The 7500-nt window shown below is 53.0% G+C and overlaps 1 non-coding gene and 1 pseudogene across 1 annotated transcript; both read right to left on the bottom strand.

Moving 5' to 3' along the window:
• LOC143154545 (large subunit ribosomal RNA) overlaps positions 1-5673 on the bottom strand; it is an 8883-nt pseudogene extending 3210 nt beyond the window's left edge.
• A 1535-nt stretch (positions 5674-7208) lies between these two features.
• Positions 7209-7363, bottom strand: LOC143154564 (5.8S ribosomal RNA). The gene has a single exon (XR_012994169.1). It is a non-coding gene; the product is annotated as a 5.8S ribosomal RNA (ribosomal RNA).
• Between the last annotated feature and the right edge of the window lie 137 nt (positions 7364-7500).

Below are 7500 nucleotides of genomic sequence, written 5' to 3'. Positions count from 1 at the left end.
CTCATCCCTATTCTTGGCTAGTAGTACCAGGTCGTCTGCGAAAGCTAAGACGGAGATGTTCTCGTCCCCCATTCGGGTTCCCTCCGTTGTCTCGTCAAGGTCTTCGATTATGGGGTCCAGGATTGTGTTGAAGACCAAGGGTGACAGGGGGTCTCCCTGTTTGACTCCCCTCTTGATTTTTATTGGGATGTCCCGACCTCTAGTCCTGATGGCAGTATGGCAACCCTCGTACGTTCCCTTTATATAATTCACGATGGTTGCCGGGACACCCTTTCTCTTGAGCCCGTCCCCTATCGCCTCGTGGGGAATCGTGTCAAACGCTTTCGAGATGTCGACGACTGTAACCACCCCGCCGTGCTTTTCTTTCATAAGCATTAGCGCTTTGTTCAAAATGGCTATGTTTTGCTTACACCCATCCTCTTTGGTGAAGCCTTTCTGCCTTTTGTGGTTCATAATCTTGCTCCTCAACCTGCGATCCAACATTCCCGAGTAAATTCTATTTATCAGCGAGCCAATAGTGATTGGTCTCCAATTCCTCACATCGGCCGCGCTCTTCCCTGGTTTGGGAATAAGCGCGGTCCGATTGGCTCGCCATTGATTCGGGAATGCTCCCTGCAGCATCAGCAGGTTGAAGAGCTTAACCATAACGTGTAAGGCGCCATTCTTACGGAGGTGGTTTTTCTTTATGCCGTCGACACCCGGAGCGGCTCCAGCTTTGATCTTTTTCATCTTATCCACCACTTCGACGATAGTGACGGGTCTCCACATTTCCTTCATCGAGGAAAGTGGGCTCGGGCTCCTTCCGAGCTGTGGTAGGCCTGTGGTGGGTCCCACCTTCCCCCACAGGTCCTCATAGAGCTGCTTGATGCTAGCTCTATCAGGGAGCTCTGCCTGCCCCCCAGCCTCAACAACACATCCCGTGACCGCCATATCTACTAATTTGCCTGGGCACTTATTGTATAGTTCTTGGTACCGAGAAAATTTATGCTTATTCCGACGGGTACGATCGCTTTCCTTTTGCTGGTTTTGGTTTGTCGGTCCTTTCTGCCTGGTTTCCGACTGTTCGCTTTCCCCGTCTTTTAATATTTCAATGAAACTGCCCAGGATACTCTCGGCCTCAGATTGGTCCATTTGACCTCCTATGGCCGACTCCATTATTCTCCGCTCTATTTCGAAGAACTCGTGATCCGTATCGAGCGAGTCGGCCATGATTGCCCCCTTGAGAGCGGTTTGCCAGTTCTCTTCACCACCTCCCAAAGGGGCCTCCTCTTGTGCTATTTCTTCGGTTGCCGATTCATAGGAGTCCGAGTCAGTTTCCTCGGGCTCCTCCTCGACAACCGCTTCCACGCTCTCGACAGGCAGTCGCCTCCTTTTATCACTTATTTGTCTCAACGTTTTACCCGGCAGGTGCTGGTGTATTTTAACGTTCGGGAACCTATCCGAGCGATAGATTCCATCTAGTCGGACTAATTCCCGAACTTCTGCTTCCGTCCAAACCGAGGCTCTATTGTTTGGACGGGTAGGGTTGGCTGCTTGTACCCTTTTCATGTTTCGCACCACCGGGTGCGCGTGTCTCTCATGTTGCGACAGCCCTCTCTGAGAGCTGCAAGAGAACCCACAGGAGGAGCAAACATGGCCGCCCAGTCGATTTTCTTGACTGGCGCCGGCACATTTTGGGAGGTGGCACCTGCAGCCGTGTAGTTTTTGGAACGATTTGCCACAGCGTGCACACCTCCAAAGCACTTTTATTCGTGGGTGCTGCTTAGTCATATGTTCACTCCAGCTTTTCTCCTGTAGGAACCATCTCTCATGAGAGACACACGCTCTACATTTAATCTGCCCATCGAGAGGTAGATCCATCACGTTAATCAGTTCATGTTCCGTGTCATAGCATACGTCGTCATCATTGGCCCTCCCACCAGCAGCGGACAAGTCCGCCACGGGGACCCCAGGGCCGGGGGCCCCCGTGTCCGAGGCTCCATTCGTATCAAACATTTCATAACTGAAATTATAATTCCGGGTTCACCAAATCCAAAACCATAGCCAATCATGTACCGGGGACTTTGCCATTTCGTCACCAAGTGCCACCTAATGTCCGTCGACGGTCAGGAGACCACCCCCGCCGATCCTCCTCATCCGCATTGTGAACTTCGTCGGGGTTCATTGTATATAGCTAAACGGCTGCTAAAAGCAGCCGCCAGCCATTATCCCAAAGGGAACTCCACGCACTATTATATTTTACTCGCTACCAATATACTTCTCAATTCACCCCTTCTGAGGCTTCATTCCTCCATAGGCACATAGTACCTTTTCTCCGGCTGAGGCCATCCTCAAGCCGCCGAACGGACAATCCTAATACCTTGGCGACCGCTCGTGCCCAGCCAACGGCTTAGCACTGAGCGTTGCGCCTCACTAGTGGGAACAACTAGTGCCTGGAGTACGCCGAAGCGCACCGGTGCAGGTTACTGTAGAGGCTGATGGCCGTTCTTGCCCAGCGAAAATGATCAGCTGGCAACGTGGGTTCCACGCCACTCGGTCTCCAAAGGAGACCTAACGGTCCTTGCCAGCCCACCCGCCTGGACGTCGTAACGCCAGGACGGACGCACGTCCCTTCTTCCCAGAACGCTACCCAACGAGCGAGCCCGCTCCACTCGTTGGACGCCCTGGGTATAGACCCGAAGGCCTAGCACGCTGGTCGTACCATCCACTGGTCAACGACCCAAACTGGCAATTCCCGGTTACAAGCCGCGGGAGCTAACAAGTTAGCTCCCCACCGATCATCCCACTTAGACAAGTCGCCGGCCTCTACAGCCTATTATGAGGGCTTTCTTAGCTCGGGAAGGTGGGGTCGCCGCTCCCCATACAGTGTGCCCTTCAGTGTACCCACTACCACAGTACACTGCCACTGTCCCTGCCTTAAGAGAGTCATAGTTACTCCCGCCGTTTACCCGCGCTTTTTTGAATTTCTTCACGTTGACATTCAGAGCACTGGGCAGAAATCACATTGCGTCAACACTCTTGGGGGCCATCGCAATGCTTTGTTTTAATTAGACAGTCGGATTCCCCTAGTCCGTGCCAGTTCTGAGCTGAGTGTTGAATGACGGCCGAAGAAACGACCGCGACGTCAAACGCCACAGAAGCTCCGCAGCAAGGAAGATCCGTGAGAGGCCAAGGCACGGGACCGAGATCGGATCCCGGTAACAGTAATGATACCGTTCACCTCGCCCAGGCCCGGCACGTCAGCCAGACTCACTTCTCGACCAAGCCCGACACGCCCCGCTCCTCAGAGCCAATCCTTATTCCGAAGTTACGGATCCAATTTGCCGACTTCCCTTACCTACATTAATCTATCGACTAGAGGCTCTTTACCTTGGAGACCTGCTGCGGATATGGGTACGAACCGGCGCGACACCTCCACGTGGCCCTCTCCTGGATTTTCAAGGTCCGAGGGGAAGATCCGGACACCGCCGCAACTGCGGTGCTCTTCGCGTTCCAAACCCTATCTCCCTGCTAGAGGTTTCCAGGGAACTCGAACGCTTATACAGAAAAGAAAACTCTTCCCGGATCTCCCGACGGCGTCTCCAGGTCATTTTGGGTTACCCCGACGAACACTCTTACGAGGGCCCGAATGGTAAGCGGTTCCGCAGCCGGGTTCCGGAATAGAAACCGGATTCCCTTTCGCCCAATGGGTGTGTGTCTCTTTTATGTTTCTGTTTGTACGATGTTTCATTATTTTAGGACACCTCATCTGCATAGGATTTCTCTTAGGGCTTAGGATCGACTGACTCGTGTGCAACGGCTGTTCACACGAAACCCTTCTCCACGTCAGTCCTCCAGGGCCTCGCTGGAGTATTTGCTACTACCACCAAGATCTGCACCGACGGTGGCTCCAGGCAGGCTTACGCCCAGACCCTTCTGCGCACACCGCCGCGACCCTCCTACTCGTCAGGGCTTTATGGAGGACGGTCACCCGGGAGTGACACGTCCCTCCCCACTTGCCGCTGACGGCGGAGTATAGGCGCGACGCTTCAGCGCCATTCATTTTCAGGGCTAGTTGCTTCGGCAGGTGAGTTGTTACACACTCCTTAGCGGATTCCGACTTCCATGGCCACCGTCCTGCTGTCTTAAGCAACCAACGCCTTTCATGGTATCCCATAAGCGTCGACTTAGGCGCCTTAACTCTGCGTTTGGTTCATCCCACAGCGCCAGTTCTGCTTACCAAAATTGGCCCACTTGGCACTCTGATTCAAAATATCTCGTGGCTTCATGATCCAAGCAAGCCAGAGATCTCACCCATTTAAAGTTTGAGAATAGGTTGAGGTCGTTTCGGCCCCAAGGCCTCTAATCATTCGCTTTACCAGATGAAACTCGCATGCGTTCGCGGAGGAACGAGCGAGTGCCAGCTATCCTGAGGGAAACTTCGGAGGGAACCAGCTACTAGATGGTTCGATTAGTCTTTCGCCCCTATACCCAGTTCCGACGATCGATTTGCACGTCAGAATCGCTACGGACCTCCACCAGGGTTTCCCCTGACTTCGTCCTGACCAGGCATAGTTCACCATCTTTCGGGTCCCAACGTGTACGCTCTGGGTGCGCCTCTTCTCGCAATGAGAACGAGACGCCCCGGGAGTGCGAGGCCGATACGTAAGCGGCCCATCCTCCCTTGGTCGACGCAAGGCCGACTTTCACTTTCATTGCGCCTTTAGGTTTACTTCTCCCAATGACTCGCGCACATGTTAGACTCCTTGGTCCGTGTTTCAAGACGGGTCCTGAGAGTACCCAAAGCAGTAGCGTCGCCAACCGGTAATTCAAAGCTTGGCCAGTCCAAGGACACCGCCTGCTAACAGCTGGCCAGGCCCGGGGACGGCATTCAGATCCGTCGTCTCCGGGTAAACTGTCCGAGCTTGCGGCGGGCCCGACGCACACACATTTCAAGAATGGATTGGTTGCGGCCCGATACCGTCAGAGTACCGTCGTGCAGCCGGTCGGGCGACCGAACCTCTGCCGCGAGCGTACGAAGGCGCCGCGACAGGCAATGCAGCTCAGGCCGTAGACCGACACACAACGGGTTGCGACGTTCTACTAAGGAAGAAGTGCACGACTACGTTACCGGACTTCACCCAAAGGTGGTGTAACCCCTTCATGGGACCAGGAAGGCCCATTCGGGTTATCGCGCACCAACGGGGGCCAGCTTCGTTGACGATGAATCTCCCCGTTCGATCTTTTGGGTTTCTCAGGTTTACCCCTGAACGGTTTCACGTACTCTTGAACTCTCTCTTCAAAGTTCTTTTCAACTTTCCCTCACGGTACTTGTTCGCTATCGGTCTCGTGGTCATATTTAGCCTTAGATGGAGTTTACCACCCACTTAGGGTTGCACTCTCAAGCAACCCGACTCTAAGGAGAGATCCTCCCGAAACGCGTACTGGTCGCTACGGGCCTGGCACCCTCTGTGGGTAAATGGCCCTATTCAAGTTGGACTTGGACTCAGTTCGACGTCACGGGATAAGCGGATCCTCCTGAACACTACATTTCCCTGCGGCAATACCGCGGGGATTCAGTGCTGGGCTCATTCCTGTTCGCTCGCCGCTACTAAGGAAATCCTTGTTAGTTTCTTTTCCTCCGCTTAGTAATATGCTTAAATTCAGCGGGTAATCTCGCCTACTCTGAGGTCGTCAAACAAACGTGTTTTTCTTTAACAGCGAAAGGCAACGACGCCGAATCAAAGAGAGCAAGGCGCCACGATCTTTTCGTCCCAACTCGACGTGTTCTGCAGTTGCATACGCGATGATGATCCTCTCTCTTCAATCGTTGTTCGCTCGCGTACCAGGGTAGGCGGGGATATACGCCGACGTGGACGGGTGTAAAAGAAGAACGAGCGAGGAGTGGGGAAACGACGTCGGGGCGCGAACGAGAGGTCTTATTCCTTCCCTCAGTAACGCGCTCGACGAGCATTTTCTCCCTATCTCTCACGCAGATTCTTTTCTTTTCACCGCATTCCCACACGTACGGCGTCGCCCGACGCAAAATCCCATCGGTGACGCTTACATGGTTCTGTCGATTGAGAGAGTTCTTCGCGTTGAACCGAAGAAAAGGAAGCCTGCTGTTTTCTCGGTGACAAGGAGAGATTTTCAAGCACCTCGCCAAAGTGTCTCTCTAATTGAAATTCGATGCGAAACGCTCGCTAGACGTTTAACCGGTTGAAATTTTAACGTCCGTCCGTTGCTTTTCCAGTAAAACATACTAAAGGAATACTACTAACACGCGTCGACTTCGATTCTACTTATTCTTCCCCTCTCTCGCTCACTCTCGATCTGACTCCTATTCTCCAGAGCAGAACGAAGAGAAGGAGGAGGAGGATAAGAGAACCCGGTGTTAGCAAGTCCGAGATGAATTCGAAAAAGTTGTCGTGGACTGGACGACCGGTTATACGCGCGGTCTCACGATCGACAACAGAGACATGGGGTGACCAACCTCTCGCTTTCCCTTCAGCAGTTTCCCTTCATTGTGGCAAAGTTTGTCGTTGCGTTCGAGCCGCTCCAAAGAGGATTTTAAGTACAGCACCGAAGGTTCAGAAACGTTTGCACGCACGAGCATATCTCTTACCAAACGAACCACATCGACGGGTCAAAAATTCGATTCGACGAACGTGGCCGAAGTCTTCAACGTTCGAAGATAAAGACCTCCCTCGATAGTGGTCGCGGTAAATTTGATGTGACATCGCGGGCAACGACGACCCCCGCTGGCCGACAAATCCCTGGGGCTGTGCGAACGACGACTATTAACAAATGCCACATTTCACGTGGTGGGGTGATTCATTTTTGTCCTCTATTAGTCTCTCGATTCGTGTTCCTTTCTCGACGTAAAAATCATTTCAGGCAACGTTGGGAGCGCGGCAAAATTCGATTCGGGCGAAAGACGAATATATGCGCGCGCAAACTTCAAAGTAATCGCAGGGAGCGGTGTTCACGGGCGGTCGTATTAAGTCGACGCGCGACGCCGCAACACTCTCGCGAGTCCGAACGATTACATATGGAGACGCGCAGGCAAATCGTTATTTTCGCACGTCCGCGACAATCGCCAACGAACTGCCCATCTTTCGCTCGTACGTAAGCATCTCCGTACACACCCGACTCTGAAACGTTTCCATTCTCTCCGGAAACGACGGCGGGGATTGGATAGCAACGCAAGCAGTATTAGGTTATGTGAACGACCCTCAGCCAGGCGTGGTCCAGGAATTTTATCCGTGGACCGCAATGTGCGTTCGAAATGTCGATGTTCATGTGTCCTGCAGTTCACACGTTGACACGCAATTAGCTGCGTTCTTCATCGATCCACGAGCCAAGTGATCCACCGTTCAGGGTAATCGTTATGCAATTTTGCGTTTAAATTCTCTTTGGTTCTAGTTTTGAAAATCGATGCCCGCGCCTCCGACCAAACGTAGAAAGAAGGAGGCTTGGGCGTCGCCAAATTGACGACACAAAGTCCCGACTGACGGAACA

The sequence above is a fragment of the Ptiloglossa arizonensis genome, unplaced genomic scaffold (genome assembly GCF_051014685.1).
Source record: "Ptiloglossa arizonensis isolate GNS036 unplaced genomic scaffold, iyPtiAriz1_principal scaffold0190, whole genome shotgun sequence".
Classification (NCBI taxonomy): Eukaryota; Metazoa; Arthropoda; class Insecta; order Hymenoptera; family Colletidae; genus Ptiloglossa; species Ptiloglossa arizonensis.
This window is presented reverse-complemented; position numbering and strand designations above follow the sequence as displayed.